We start from the raw sequence: 16944 nt of genomic DNA, 5'->3' as shown, positions 1-16944 counted from the left end.
CTTTCCCAACCACTCAAGCTCTAGGATGCACTGCCTGGGACATCAGCCAGGTTGGCAAACAAATCATTACAAAATGCAAAGGTATTAAGTGCCCTCATGCCTTTGGCAGTACACTCAAAGCTATTCAAATGTATCATAGTGCAACTAAAATATAGCTACCAAGGTCTCAGCCAACAAAGAGGGAGAGAAGTACATACATGTTTTTTTTTGAATTTCTTTTTCAATTTGTTTAGACATTCCAACTTTTGTTCTATTTCCTTGTAAAAGACAAATCTAGGGAAAAGTGGAGAAAGAGAAGATGCAACCCTAAGCTTGTAGAAAAAAGAAGAAAAAAAAAAGTAGATTGAGATGATGAATTTGAGGACTTCAGTGCGAGGGGCCCGTTGAAAATTCATTATAGCAACTCAGGTTCAAAATAAGTAAAAAAAAGGGGGGGGGCGGAGGTGCTAATTCTCTTAGGTCTGAGTCAAATAAAAAATAAATTGTATTGCCTCTCTTTCTGCCCATGTGTAGTTTTCCATTGCTCTCCCAATCAAAAGATGAGGGATAAAGTCCTTCCACCAACTTCAATCCAGGCAGACAGATCACGTACATTGGGAACACACTCTTTAGAAGGGGAAGTCACTTAGAAGACAATGGCGAAGTCTTTTAAGCATATGAAGAGAATACGTGAACAATGACAGCAGCCACTTTGTCTATTTTAACAAAAGACCAAGAAGAAGTACATTTAAGATTTTATAAGGGAGCTTCCCCTAACAAATTAGGAAGGAATTCTAGAATATAGGATATTCATTGTATTGCATACATTCGGTTCTCAGGTTTCTTTTCCTCTCCTCTCCTGCACCCCTCTCCTCACCCCTGATGAGGACTTTACGTTCACATCCATTTCCACTCTTCATTTTTTTTTAATAGTTTAAGTTTACTTATTTTGAGAGAAAGAACGAGCAGGGGGAGGGGCAGAGAGAGGGGGACAGAGGATCTGAAGCAGGCTCTATGCTGACAGCAGAGAGAGCCTGATGTGGTGGGGCTTGAACTCACGAACCAGGAGATCATGACCTGAGCTGAAATCAAGAGTTGGATGCTTAACCGACTGAGGCACCCAGACACCCCTGGTCTTCATTACTTCTATACACATTCCATTCTCTCTAGGCAGGGTAGGAAGGATTCCCATACAAGCTTACTAGGGACAGAGTAATAAACAAATATGTCTTCCACTGCTGGATCTGTTAACTATTTTCTGTTGGTTGAGGTACAGTAATGCCAGCTTCTCCCTAATCCCGCTCTCTCATACACTCTAGAGCCCCCTACACAAAGGCACACGATTTATGCAGACAGCAAGTATTAAGGAGCTCATTAAATGCTGAATCAATTAATGTAATTAACCTAAGTCTCAGGCAGAAGCTGACATGGATTTGAATTCAACCTCTTTCACTTTTGACTTTGAACTCTTAAGTTGTTGACTCTCTAGTAACTGTCTGCATTAGAAATACAACTCTACCCCCTTGGCATATGTCTGGGACATAAAAGCGCCCCTCCAAAAGTATGCTATTTTAAGCCCTATTTACCATTTTTTAAGTGGTTTTTTAATGTTTTATTTATTTTTGAAAGAGAGAACACAAGCTGAGGAGGGGCAGAGAGAGAGAGTGGGGGGACAGAGGATCCAAAGCCGGCTCTGTGCTGACAGCAGCGAGCCAGATGCAGGGCTTGAACCCATGAACTGTTAGATCATGACCTGAGCTGAGCCAAAGTCGGACACTCAACCAACTGAGCCACCCAGGCACTCTGGTCCTTTTTTGTTTTTTGGGTTTTTTTTTTTTTTTGAGACTTTTTCTGCCCCCTTTCCTAGCAATTTAAGGAACTTTATCAGGCATAATCCTGGTAGTTTCACTGGTGCATAACAGGTAGTGAATAAAAGCAGCTTCCACCTGGTTAAATTCTAGATTGGAGTTTACACAATAAATTCACATAAGAAGTATAAATCCTTTAACAAGGCTTTGGGAGGTTGTTGTTTGGGAACTCAAGAATTGCTGCCCTTTATAAGTAAATCCTCTCTGTGACAACTGCTTATGATAGGTTGTTAGTATAGCTTGACTTGTCCACAGATGTGAATGTAAAAAATCCCTTCAGAAATTGAAGAAGATACAAAGAAATGGAAAAACATTCCATGCTCATGGGTTGGAAGAATAAATATTGTTAAAATATCAATGCTACCCAAAGCAATCTACACATTCAATGCAATCCCAATCAAAATTGCACCAGCATTCTTCTCAAAGCTAGAACAAGCAATCCTCAAATTTGTACAGAACCACAAAAGACCCTGAATAGCCAAAGTAATATTGAAGAAGAAAACCAAAGCGGGAGGCATCACAATCCCAGACTTTAGCATCTACTACAAAGCTGTAGTCATCAAACAGCATGGTATTGGCACAAAAACAGACACATAGACCAATGGAATAGAATAGAGACTCCAGAATTGGACCCACAAAAGTATGGCCAACTAATCTTTGACAAAGCAGGAAAGAATATCCAATGGAAAAAAGACAGTCTCTTTAACAAATGGTGCTGGGAGAACTGGACAGCAACATGCAGAAGAATGAAACTAGACCACTTTCTTACACCATTCACAAAAATAAACTCAAAATGGATGAAGGATCTGAATGTGAGACAGGAAACCATCACAACCCTAGAGGAGAAAGCAGGAAAAAACCTCTTTGACCTCAGCCGCAGCAATTTCTTACTTGACACATCCCCAAAGGCAAGGGAATTAAAAGCAGAAATGAACTACTGGGACCTCATCAAGATAAAAAGCTTCTGCACTGCAAAGGAAACAATCAACAAAAGCAAAAGGCAACCGATGGAATGGGAAAACATATTTGCAAATGACATATCAGATAAAGGGCTAGCATCCAAAATCTATAATGAATTCAGCAAACTCCATGCCCGAAAAACAAATAATCCAGTGAAGAAATGGGTAGAAGACATGAATAGAGACTTTTATAAAGACGACATCCAGATGGCCAACAGGCACACGAAAAGTTGCTCAACGTCACTCCTCATCAGGGAAATACAAATCAAAACCACACTGAGATACCACCTCAGGCCAGTCAGAGTGGCTAAAATGAACAAATCAGGAGATTATGGATGCTGGAGAGGATGTGGAGAAACAGGAACCCTCTTGCACTGTTGGTGGGAATGCAAACTGGTGTAGCTGCTCTGGAAAATAGTGTGGAGGTTCTTCAAAAAGTTAAAAATAGATCTACCCTATGACCCAGCAACAACACTGCTAGGAATCTACCCAAGGGATACAGGAGTGCTGATGCACAGGGGCACTTGTACCCCAATGTTTATAGCGGCACGTTCAACAATAGCCAAATTATGGAAAGAGCCTAAATGTCCATCAACTGACGAATGGATAAAGAAGATGTGGTTTGTATATACAATGGACTACTACTTGGCAATGAGAAAGAATGAAATCTGGCCATTTGTAGCAATGTGGATGGAACCGGAGAGTGTTATGCTAAGTGAAATAAGTTAGGCAGAGAAAGACAGATACCATATGTTTTCACTCTTATGTGGATCCTGAGAAACTTAACAGAAGACCAAGGGGGAGCGGAAGGGGGGAAAAAAGTTACAGAGAGGGAAGGAGGCAAACCATAAATACTGAGAACAAACTGAGGGTTGATGGGGGTGGGGAGAGGGGAAAATGGGTGATGGGCATTGAGGAGGGCACCTGTTGGGATGAGCACTGGGTGTTGTATGGAAACCAATCTGACAATAAATTACATATAAATATAAATAAAAATTAAAAATCCCTTCAAGTTAAGAGACATAAGGGGAAAAAGTTAAGGAGAAAAAGAGATCGTTAGACAAGATGAGAAGGTGTCCTGTGTCTTACCAGGCAAAGCCATAGCCACAGCACCGCTTTAGAAACCCCCACCTGATCTAAAAGAAAAGTTATCTAAAAGCGTTAACTAAGAGGATAAGAAGCCACCATTGTTGCCGGCTTAAAGTGATCTACTTTCACTAGAGCTTAGAGTAGCGGGGCCCTCATTGAAAATGCAAAATCCCCAGCTGGGGGTAAGAAGAGGAGAAAACGTTAAGATGCTCAGCTCTGGAGTGCCAAGACCAAGGGTCTCCACATTCCAAAGCTCAGCCTCCTCCTTCCCCTGCTCCAGCTCTCCCTTCCTTTTATTCTGGAGCAGGTCCTTCCCAGCTCGGCCCTTTGGTGTCAGGGAGACTTGGGAAGAGCCTCAGGAACTGCTGAGAGATGGAGAAACACACACAGGCGCTCCGCCACAAAGCCTTCTTTCACAGAGGCAGTCGTGTCTATTAAATACACCCCCTTACGTGCATATTATTGTGGAAGGAGAGGAGGAGAACCACGAGCTCACTGAAATGGGTTGGCCCCACAAAATGTGTTTAAACATACTGCAGGGAGGAGAATACGTGAGGGTGGCACGGGGAGGGAAGACTTAAAATTAGTGACAAGGGGGCCTCCCTCTCCTTAATAATTGGGGGTGGGGGTGGGAGAAGAGCAAAGCTATCCAATAGGGCTGCTGCAGCCCCTGGGTGGAGCTAGTTCACATCCTCACAATCCCCTTCCCTCACTTACATATTCTCCTATTGCCTAGCTACAGGCCATAACACATTGAAAGTATGCCTTCCCATACACAAGCCACAAGACAACAAGCCTAAGAATTCCCTGCTTGGGAATATGCACTTTTCAAACTGCTCCTCAACTCTTTGGAAATAGGAAGTACAAAGTAGAAAGAATTTTCCAATAAAACTTATACGGCTTAAGATTCTGAGAAAATGCATCATATGTGAGGTGCCCAACTATATATTTAAGTCATTAAACCACTCTTAGGCCATCACTGCCTTAACGAATGATTAAGCTTTCATTTCATTATTTCTTCATGATTACTTTTTCCCGGAGGAGAATGGAACAGTCACACAAAGAACAAGTCCACCCACAGGAATAAATGGCATCTTCTATTATTTACCTGGATATATAAAAGATGAAACAAGAGATCTTTCACTCGAAGGGTATTTTTGAACTCTTCTAAGATGTAAATTATTTTATAATTCACAAAGGGATTTTGGAGACAGCTCACATGATAGAACAACGGTTCTGTGAAGTATTATTCCCAGCCCTTCCCTTGCCATGTTATAAGGGAGGAGAGATTAAGGTGGAGCCTCGAATATTTGATTCCAAATCATTCATTCATTCAGAACTTACTGAGGGTCTATGCTTGCCCTGAGCACTATGCAAGGTATTGAGGACTCAGGGAAGGCAGACTTAATTTCTACCTAGAAGTAGCACACAAGGGCAAATACAGAGTCCTAAGGGGTCACAAAGGAGCAATACTCAACCCAAATTTAGGTGTTTAAAAAAAAAAAAAGACGACTTTCTAGGCAATTCTAGGCAATACCAGAGTTGAGCCTTCAAAGATAAGCCCAGTGTTCTCCTCACACCAGAATTCATCTAGGTAACAGAAAATTGGTCCTAGGGTTGCATTTGTTCCAGAAGACAGATAACTGCACCATACGCCTAGGAAGTCCCAGTGGCAGTGAAGTCTTCTATACTTATGTTAACTCTAAAGATAAGGTACCGCAGGGCTGTGTACTCCATAAAAGGTAGCTTGTTGCTCCCGTGTGGCTTATGATGGAGGATGTCAGAACAGAGGAAGGTACCTCCAAAAAGGGATGTAGTGAGCAGGAAACCCTTATTTCTGCAAGATGAGCTTGGTGAGATCTGGAGCCAGGATCCACTTGGTGTTGTCCAAAGGCATTAGATGGATATATGGAGAAAGGCTGGAAAAGGGGACACAGGCCAGAGATGCTGGTCAAAAGCCCGTTCCAACAAAACAATGGGAGGACCCAACTCAATGCCATCAGGATAGAGGGCTACCTTTCCCTACATCTTTCTAAAGTTATAAAAATGCTTTCTTCCTCAAGCAACAAAGAATTTTAGTGGCCTTTCACTAAGGATAGAATACCCCCCACATATAGGCTATTTATACTGTAGCTATAGAAGATCTTCAACCCTTCTCCCTCTCCCAAATGAATAATGTTACCCAGATGAAAAACTTTTTTTTTTTTAATTCCAGATTTCTAAAAAAAAAGAGTCCCAGTCTTTTTAAATCATGCAGAAATAATTAGAGAGTTTCAGAGTTTCAAACCACTTTCAGTCACGAAAAGAAAACTAAGGGGGCACCTGAGTGGCTCAGTCCATTAAGTGTCCGACTTCGGCTCAGGTCATGATCTCACAGATCATGGGTCCCAGCCCCGAGTCAGGCTCTGCGCTGACAGCTCAGAGCCTGGAGCCTGCTTCAGATTCTGTCTCCCCTTCTCTCTCTGCCCCTCCCTCTCTCATGCTCACGCTCTCTCAAAGATAAACATTAAAAAAATTTTTTTAAAAGAAAACTAAGGAAAGATCTTTTAAGGAAATTGAACAGGTGATTTCAACACAACAAAGCTAATGTCTCACTATTAATGTTCATTAATAATAACACAAACAAAAGAGGGTACAGTCCTTGGGGACCTCATTTCCCACTGCCTTTGGTTACTATATACAGGACCTTCTCCTCCATGAACTGAACATTTACATTTTGGACATTTATTTGGAAGCCCTACCCAAGCCCTAGGGCAGAGTAACAAGGCAGTATTAGTATTATATAGTCATCTCCTACTGGTATCTAGACAATGACTTAAAAAGTAAGAAAACCTATTTTATTTAAGTAAAGTTTCTTCTGGATTCCATATTTACGCTTCTACATGAGGACCCCAGAGGGTTGAAGGTTCACTGAAAATTAACGGGCACAAGCTTTCCGTCCTACATTTGAAAGAGAAAACGTTGCTCTGCACCTCTTTTCCCACTGCTGTTTTGCTGACCTCCCCTATGAATAAGGGGTCATGATGGAAAAGCAGAATACAAAGCACTTTTATATACATGCTTCACGTGGTCTTCACCATAGTCCTTTGAGGTAGCTAGTATTCCCACTTTACAGATAAAGAAATTGAGGCTCGGGAGTCAAGTCACTCAGCCTTAGTACAGTTACTTTGTAATTGTTCTCGAAAAGCAAACTCTGAGACTCACTGAATGAGGCACACGATGTAAGGAAAGCACTGTTCCTCCCACCAAGTGCATTCCCTTCCCTCAGATGTCTGAAGGGCACACACATCTTCTGAGGAGATGGAAACTCATCAGCTTGAGGAGAAAATGCCAAGTTTAAAGTGAGCTTGTTAGAGAGGGAGCTATCACAGATTATTAATTTAGCCTGCTCTCCCAGCAAGTGTTTGATGTAAATGGCAAGGGTTCGAAGGTCAAAGAGGAAGAAGTATGTGCTTTAATTTTTCCCCCCTAGAGGTGCAGGAGTGTTTTCTATTAACAAAAACCCTGTAGCCAACAAATCCTGGGCTTGGATCAAACGGTCCTCCATCTTTTAAGTTATAACATCACAGGGAGACATTTCAAGAGGAAACCAGGCCCAGTCAGACCTGTGGTACCAGAGAGAGGGCCGTTGTGCCCTTTGGAATTTGAAAAGCATCTTGCCTTTTGCAGAAACCGCTTAGCCACAGACAAAAATGTGCCTAAATAGTTATTCCTGATATATAGACAGGGGCTAAACTGGACGAAAGAAAGAAAGAAAGAAAGAAAGAAAGAAAGAAAGAAAGAAAGAGAAAGAAAAAGAAGAAAAAGAAAAAAAAGAAAGGAAGAAAAAAACAAAGAGAAAGAGAGAGAGAAGAGGAGAAAGAGAGAGAAAGAGAGAGAGAAGAGAGAAGAGAGAGAGAGAAAGAGAGAGAAAGAGAGAGAAAGAGAGAGAAAGAGAGAGAAAGAGAAAGAGAGAGAGAGAGAAAGAGAGAGAGAGAGAGAGAGAGAGAGAGAAAGAGAAAGAGAGAGAAAGAGAGAGAGAGAGAGAGAGAAAGAGAGAGAGAGAAAGAGAGAGAGAGAAAGAGAGAGAGAGAGAGAGAGAGAGAGAAAGAGAGAGAAAGAGAGGAGAGAAGAGAGAGAAAGAGAGAGAAAGAGAGAAAGAGAGAGAAAGAGAGAGAAAGAGAGAGAAAGAGAGAGAAAGAGAGAGAAAGAGAGAGAAAGAGAGAGAAAGAGAGAAAGAGAGAAAGAGAGAGAAAGAGAGAAAGAAAGAGAAAGAGAGAGAAAGAGAGAAAGAGGAAGGAAGGAAGGAAGGAAGGAAGGAAGGAAGGAAGGAAGGAAGGAAGGAAGAAAAGCAGCAGCGTGCAGGGGCTGAGCTAGAGCCATGTGTACCTAGAAGACCAACTCCTCTGGCCAAAGTTCTTAGGAACAGACATTTTGGCAATAAGCTTGATCTACTGGGCTATGTCTGAGTTAAATGATAACAACCAATACTTAACATGTGCTTGGCACAGTATGCAGTACATAGTAAGTGCTCAATAATGACACATTTCCTTTCTCCCTGCCCTTAATAACAGAAGAGGTTCATCCTATTCAGTTCCTACCCCCACATAAACCCAGGACCCTCTCTGCTGCTCAAAACCTACAAAGTGAGGGGTGGAGCATTAAATTCTGAGGACCCAGCAAAAATTCCCTTCATAAAGAACAGACTAACACTTGGTAAGACCTCTGGCATTAAACATTACACCAGACATTCTTCCCAGACCTTCTCTTAGAACACTACAGCCACCATAAGTACAACTCCAACTTTCACAGTAAGGAACTGGAGGCTCAGAAGGATAGGGAGGAAGCTTGGATTAAAACCCTAGTTCCTCTAAACAGGCTTTTGTGAGTTGGCCTGGGAACCGGGTCTGCTTTTATAATCCTTCTGGGTAAATGTTGTTCCAAACAACAGACTTCGAAATGAGCTTTGGAAACCAGAGTGTTTGTAAACTGAGGACGGCTGGAACCACTCACATCTCTTGCCACCTTCAGGGACTGTCTCTGCACTGCTTAAAAATGGCTTTTTCTTTGAAGCACATCCACAAAGCATGCAAGAAAATAGGCATCCCTTTCCTGACAGGACAGTCCTAGGGGACTGGAGAATGGAGTTAAGTCTCAGGCAGCTCAGTGATAAAAAAGAAATAAAAATCCAAGTTAAGGGTTTACAAGAAATACAGAGGAAGAGTAAAGCACAGTAACTGTTTATGGCCACTTGTGAATCTTCTAAAAATGTCGTAAGAAAGAACTGTGACTTGTAAGACACTAGCCTGTAAAGAGTTAATCCGTTAGACAATCCCCTGCAGGCCATGTGACCCATCCACATCCATCAAGGAAAAGTCTTGACCATTGCATTGGCATTAATTTCCCTGAACTAACTAACGCTCATCCCCCTGCTGTTTCCAGGCTGCTTTTTAATCTACCCGGGAGAATGTCTGCTCCAGGAAAGCAGGATTACATTTTGTTGACTATTTTCAGCATCTACGAGGACGCCTGGCAAGTAGCAGAAATTATATAGACATGAAATCATCTCCCTGATTTTCCTGGTTATATTGTTTAGACACCTAAGAACCCTCCCTCAAAGTTTTAAAGGTGCTATATAGTGATATGAATGTTTTGAGGAAAAAGGCATTTAGAGAATTCTAATGTGGGTGACAAACTATGAAGAATTAGTCCGGTGTCTGTCTATACCATCTTGATCTTAGGCTCATAACTAAGAGAACTCGTGTTTAAAAATCAATTTCTAATCAATGGGAGATACTTCAAATGAAGGTGTAACACCACACTGCTTGGGATTCAAAGCACGTTCAAAGAACGGATGGAGGGACACTGGCAGTTACATTAGCAGGCTTCTGCTCTCTTCATTCAATGTCAGATGGAGAAATGGCATCACATACCTTTACTTCCATGGTTTAGGAACTGCTCAAAGGAAATTCAACAAGAATTTCACTGTATGACTCCTGTAACTCTTGAATTAGATCAGACAGAAGACAAATTCTTGGAAGGTAAATTAAAAAAGGATACTGATGATACTTTACCTCCTCGATATTTAATGGTGTTGTAAGGAGATTCCCTAAACCATGAATTTGGTAACTCTGTCCAAAATAGATGGCAGTTGTCCTTATAACCATACATCTCTCAAAAATCTTGTATTGAGGGATACCTGGGTGGCTCAGTCAGTTAAGCATCAGACTCTCGGTTTCGGCGCAGGTCATGATCCCCCGTGTTTTATGAGTTTGAACACTGTCATTGCTGAGCCTGTTTGGGTTTCTCTCTCTCCGCCCCTCCCCTGCTCGTTCTCGCTCTCTCTCTCAAAATGAATAAACTTAAGATTTTTTAAATCCTGTATTGAAATCCAATAAAATCTGTATTTATTTATTGAAATAGGTAATATTTTCAAATAAATGAATAAACTAAATGCAAGCTGTTTAATAACCACATGCTAAAGTAGCAATTTTCTTTTTGACTTATATCATCATGCAACAGACAAGAAGTTAGGGATGGGCAAAGAGAGGCTGGTCAAAAACCTGAGATGTGCAAAACACAGGTTACAAATTATCTGCCCCCAAGTACTTAGAAACAGGGTTCTGTTCATAAAAGATGGGTTAATATGTATCTATAATACTAGGTTTACAAAATGTAAACCCCACCAGCATGGATAATTCCCAACCATCATCACCTCACACAAAACTAAAATTATATTCTAATATATAAAGTATTCTAACACATAAAGTATTGCCTTCTAAACTAATGGATTTGGATTCTTTTGCTAACCAAATCGATTAAGCAGTCCCAGGCTATAACGCTGGCAAGAATCAAGTACATCCTATGTTTCACACAGATGCTCAGTGAAGAACTTTAAAGAGAGAGAGGAGAGTCCAGCATTAGGACTCTCAGCATTTGGCTAGTGAGCCAAAACGATCAAAATCACTCCCACATTCTACTGCCATTGGTATGATCACAGTGAATACAGTAGACATTTGTGTGATCTCTCTGCTACCCAAATCACTAGATTGAGCAGGAGTCATGAGATTCAGGTGGAATCAACCAAAACCAGCTCCAGGAGTAGGTCCTGATTAGCACAAACTAATGGAATCCCATTCTCTTGCATTCTATTAACCACAGGAAAGTCCCATCAGGGGAAGTCCAAGGCACTCTACAACACAGCCGAGGAGGGAGGTGCTGGAAGCCGAGCTATCCCAGCCTGATGGCAAGGCCCGGGCTGTGGACGGATTGGTGACTGCAAGGCGGCCCGCCAACAGAGAAGCTTCTTGGACTCCCGCTTTTAGGTAATTTGGCCTTAAAACTACCTGGGGTCTGGTCTGTTGGGGAACTGCCCTCAGCAGGCCCCTTGGGAAAAGAACCATTAAGGAAGAAAATAAGGTTCCAAAAGAAATTGTGTGGCCTTACGTTTAGCCCTTGCCATCCCCTATGGAGACTCCTCTACTTACAGGAAGGATAGCCTCGTGCATTTGCCAGCAAAGAGGGCCTGTAAAGGAGAGACGTATGGATTTGAAAGCCTCACTCCGGCAACTAAGGAGTGTATTTATGGACACAGGTGACTTCAACCCCTAGGCGCACCTGGCCCCCCGGAGGCATTCCAGATGATGACTGAACCTAGTCGGTTCATTGGTTCCTAGGTACATTGTCTCTGAGAATGTATGAGGCATGGGTTTCTAAGGCTTTTTCAGCCCCTTTCTGGCACCTCAGACAGAGGCAAACACATTGTTCTTCTGGCCTCATGTGGTTAGGAGGTCATGTCCCTGTAACTGTTCCACTTGAGGTGTTGAGAAATGGAGGGCCTTTCACGAGAACAGCAAAGCAAATGCTCTGTAGATTATAGATAAACACAGATGCATAATGGAATAATGTAAGAAATTAATCAATAATCAAAGTGTATGCGGGAAACGGGAAAAATCACATTATTTCTTAAAGGTTGTTTACACATAGGAACATTTTCAAAATTAGGTAATGTTAGAAAAACACAGATGACGTATGCTACAAGGAATTCACTAGCATATATAATGTCACGTTTGCGACAATAAATCGGCCAGTTCAACACACTGCTGTTGTCTGTGTCCATTTTTATTTTAGTTTTACTTTTTTATTTTTCAGTTTTTTATTTTAGTTGTGTTTCATTTTCACCGATGCCTTTCTTCCTTCAGGAACCCCCGGTTGCTGGGGCTGGTCTCCGGCAGGGAGGGGTCTTCTTCTGAAGAGAAGGACGTGCGCCTGAGAACCTGGAATCCAGGTACTCATTTTCCTACACAGGTGAAACCACCCTGAGGATAAGCTAACAGAGGAGGATGACAGAGCCTGGAAAGAAAGGGGGTAGGCAAGATGCAGCCAGGGTTCTGATCAAACGGTGCCTGAAGTTCACTCTATAGAATCCACAGCAGGTTCCACACTTTCAGCGCAAAACCTGACACGGGGCTCAAACTCATGAACCATGAGATCGTGGTGGGAGCTGAAATCAAGGGTCTGGTGGTCAACTGACTGAGCCACCCAGGCACCTGTTTTTTTCCCCCAGCTATTTAAGCTGACAAGCTTGCTTTATCTTTAAAGGCGGTTTCAGTTAGGATGGGTCATTACTTGCAATTGAAAACATCCTAACAGAATCAGAGATGTTGAGTCTATTACGTATGTACATTGCCACCTTTACAACAATCCAGACTTAAGGCAGGTATTTTTCTCCTAATGAAGGAAGAAAATGGAGGCTGTGGAGAAAAAAGTTACATACTTGGGGCCCCCGGCTGGCTCAATCAGTAGAACAGGAGACTCTTGATCTTGGGGTTTTGAGTTCGAGCCCTATGTTGGGTGGAGAGAGTACTTAAAAATAAAATGTTGGGGCGCCTGGGTGGCTCAGTTGGTTAAGCCTCCAACTTCAGCTCAAGTCATGATCTCATGGTCTGGTAGTTTGAGCCCCGTGTCAGGCTGTTTGCTGACAGCTCAGAGCCTGGAGCCTGCTTCGGATTCTGTCTCCCTCTCCTGTGCCCCTCCCCCACTTGCACTCTGTGTTGGGTCTCTCTCGCTCTCTCATAAATAAAGATTAAAAATTTTTATTAAAATAAAATCTTTAAAAAATTGTTTTTTAAAACCACCCAGCTGGTAAGCTAAGGCCTCATGGCCTTTAATGATTAATCATTTGGCAGAGAGTATCTGTAAATATGAACGAGATTACTATGTTGTCTCATATTTTCTACCTGATAAGTCTGATCTGCTTTTATATTCTCTTGCAGCTGTCCTACTTCCTTTTAAATCATAGTGTTGACCCAGTGGGCCTTTGTTGATACATACATCATTAACTACTACAATTTCATCATATTTAAGTGAAATCACAAAAGCAAACAGTACGATGTATTTCCAGGAAGAATACGCTCACTTCTCCCACCTGCACCACATACACATAACCAGAGACCCAGCAGCCAGAGGGAGATTTCTAAAGCAAAAGTCAGCCATGTCACCGTCATGCCTAAAATCCTCCACACATTTCTGGCTTCCCAGTTCAGCCAGAATAAAATGAAAACTCTCTGGTCTCCACAATGATCCTACCCTCGGTCATCTTCCAACACTATCTTCCTTCTAAGCCTTCTGTTAGCCCCTCAAGTTCGTTCTCCCCTCCATCCCTGAGCCTTCTCTTTCCCCCAGCTTCTGCCAGGCAGCCCCCAATACATCCATGCCGCAGCTCAAATACCAGCTCCTCCAAGAGGCTGCCTTTGAACCCCACATTAACCAACCTTATCTTCACAGAACTAATCAGAGTCCAAGGTCACCTTTATTTGACTATTGCGTATTTAAATATCTATCTTCCTCTTCTAGAACATAAGGCTCTCAAAAGACAGGGACTCTGTTCTGTTCATCACTGTACCCCATAACTTAAGCAGTGCTGGAACACTACAGGAGTGCAATCAACAGTTACTAACCAATTGACTAAATCTAAGAATCTACATAGGCCACATTAATCAAAACTTTTCAGTAAGGCTTTGTTTCTAGCTGAGAACAAGAACTGCAAAATCCACAATTCTCTTTTAAAGATTTTTATCTATCCTGGATTATGGTTTATTCTTTCTAACCCTGGTCATCATTCTTTAATAAAAGCAAATACCTTGTGAGAACAATGTCACTTTAAAAAAAAAGAGAGAGAGAGAGAGAAGACTGGGGCACCTGGGTGGCTCAAGTCAGTTAAATGTCTGACTTCGGCTCAGGTCATGATCTCGCAATTGGGAGTTCAAGCCCTGCATCAGACTCTGCTGACAGCTCAGAGCCTGGAGCCTGCTTCAGATGCTGGGTCTCCCTCTCTCTCTGCCCCTCCCCTGCTCATGCTCTCTCAATAATAAAAACATTAAAAAAAATTTTTTTAAAAGAAAAGATTTACAGAATTTGGCACTCATGAGGAAAATAAGAAGTATGCCTGAATAAAACACACCTCAAAAGTCAATAACAAACAGGTACATAGGAACTTTTGTGAGTAATAGAAATGTTCTAAAACTAGACAGCAGTAATCACTTACAAATCTACCAAATTGATAAAACCAGTAAATTGTTTTTAAAATCAACAATAAGGAAACAATCCCATTTAAAAATAGTCAAATTTTTGGTATTTCAAATATATATTACACACACACATGTATACACACATACATGTATACACACAGGTACACGCACATATGTATACACACACATATATACACACACACATATATACACACACATATATACACACACACACTAATGGCAAATAGGCATATTGAAAAATGCTCAGCACCATTATTCATTAGGGAAATGTTCATTAAAACCACATGATTCATTACTTCACACATTTTAACCACAGCTAACATTAAAATGACTGAGCCAGTCAGGTTCTGGTGAAGATTTGGAGTAACCAGGATGTTCACGAATTGCTAAGGAGACAACAAAATGATACAGACCCTCTGGAAAACAGACTGGCAGTTTCTTACAAAGTTTAATACAGGACACAGTAATCCTCCCCCCACCTCAGAAATGTGAATACTTATGTTCAAACATGAACTTGTACACAAATGTCTATAGCAGGAATGTTTATGGATTTATGACCTTAAGAAATCCAAATCTTGTCAGTTGGTAAACAGATAAACTGTGGTGTGTTGGTACACACAATGGAATTCTACTCAACAATAAAAAGGAAGGAGTTATTCATGTACACAACATGAATTTCAAATTATGCTGAATTTAAAAACTAAGACTCAAAATGCATATCATAGTGCATTTATAGGACATACTAGAGAAGACAAATCTACAGAGATGGAGAACACGCCAGTGGTTTGCAGGGGTTCCAGGTGGGGTGAAGAGAGGACTGACTACAAAGGAGAGGCATCAGAGAGTTGTAGGGGGTGATGAAAGTGTTCTGTGTTTGGACTGTGGTGATAGTTGCAGGGCTGTTTGTTTATCAAAATTCATAGAACTCTACACCAAAAAGATTATATTTTCACACCCATTAGGATGACTATTTTACAAAAAAATAAGTCTTGGCAAGGATATAGAGAAATTAGAATTCTTGTGCATTGCTGGTAAGAATATAAAAACGTCAGCTACTATGGAAACTAATAGGACCATAAATAAACAGAGGGGGTGCCTGGGGGGGTCACTTGGTTAGGCATCAGACTTTTGATTTCAGTTCTGGTCATGGTCTCACCATTCATGAAATTGAGCCCTGCGTCGGTTTCCATGCTGACAGCAGGAAGCCTGCTTGGGATTCTCACTCTCTCTGCTCTTCCCCTAGTCATGCATACACATGCTCATGCTCTATCAAAATAAATAAATAAAACTTAAAATATTAAACAGAAGTATCCTATGATCCAGCCATTCCACTTCTAGGTATATACGCAAAAGCACTGAAAGCAGGGACTCATTTGTACACCCATGTTTACAGAAGCATGATTTACAGCAGCCAAAAGGTAGAAATAACCTAAGGGTCCACTGGTGGATTAATGGACAAAATGTAGCATATACATACAATGGATAACCATTCAACCTTAAAAAGGATGCGAATTGTGATTCATGTTATAACATAGGTGAACCTGGAAGACATTATAGTAAATAAAGCCACTCACAAAAGGACAAATATTGTATGATTCCACCACTTACATGAGGTATCTAGAGCAGTCAAATTCATAGAGAAAGAAATTAATAGTGGTAGTGAGGGGCCAGGGGAGAGAGGAAAGGAGTTGTTAAATGGGTTACAGAGTTTCAGCCAGGGTAGATGGAAAAAGTTCTGGAGACTGATGACAGTAATGGTCACACAACAATAAAAGTACTTAATGCCCAGAACCAAACAATTAAAAATGGTTCAAATAGGAAATTTAATGTTATGTATGCTTTACCACATTTTTAAAAACAACATGAGAAAATACTTGATGTATCTGAAAGATCTGGTTGTAAAATGTCAAAGCCACACATTAAAAAACGATTATTACTAGGGTGCCTGGGTGGCTCAGTTGGTTAAGTGTCCGACTCTAGATTTCAGTTCAGGTCATGATCTCCTAGTTGGTGAGTTCAAAGCCCCACAATGGGCTCTGCACCAGCAGTGTGGAGCCTGCTTGGGATTCTCTCTCTCTCTCTCTCTCTCTCTCTCTCCCCCCGCCCCCCCAGCTCACTTTTTCCTCTGAGTAAATACACTTTTTATTTTTTTTAATGTTTATTTCTGGGCAAGACAAAGAAAGAAAGAGAGCACAAGCAGGGCAGGGGTAGACAGAGAGGGGTACAGAGAATCCGAAGCAGTTTCCAGGCTCTGAGCTGTCAGCACAGAGCCTGACACAGAGCTTGAACTCCTGAACCATGAGATAACGACCTGAGCTGAAGCTGACACTTCAACTGAGCCACCCAGGTGCCCCTAAATACACTTTCTGAAAGAAATGATCATTACTGTTTGCAGGGAGAAAAGAAAACGATTACATTTTCCATATGTAACTAAACGGTAATGCAATTGGGGGTTAAAGTACATCTGGATCATTAATACGGTATTTCATTACTGTATTCAGAGTGGACTCTAAAGTTGTT

At 41.5% G+C, this 16944-nt stretch overlaps 1 protein-coding gene across 1 annotated transcript in view; it reads right to left on the bottom strand.

Moving 5' to 3' along the window:
* Nucleotides 1–16944, bottom strand: part of CACHD1 (cache domain containing 1) — a 212150-nt gene that overhangs the window by 179294 nt on the left and 15912 nt on the right. The gene's annotated exons all lie outside the window — the stretch shown is intronic.

This window comes from Puma concolor, chromosome C1 (genome assembly GCF_028749965.1).
Source record: "Puma concolor isolate L17-30 chromosome C1, mPumCon1.1.hap2, whole genome shotgun sequence".
Lineage (NCBI taxonomy): Eukaryota > Metazoa > Chordata > Mammalia > Carnivora > Felidae > Puma > Puma concolor.
The sequence above is the reverse complement of the archived record's forward strand: the minus strand, read 5'-3'. Positions and strand labels throughout refer to the sequence as shown.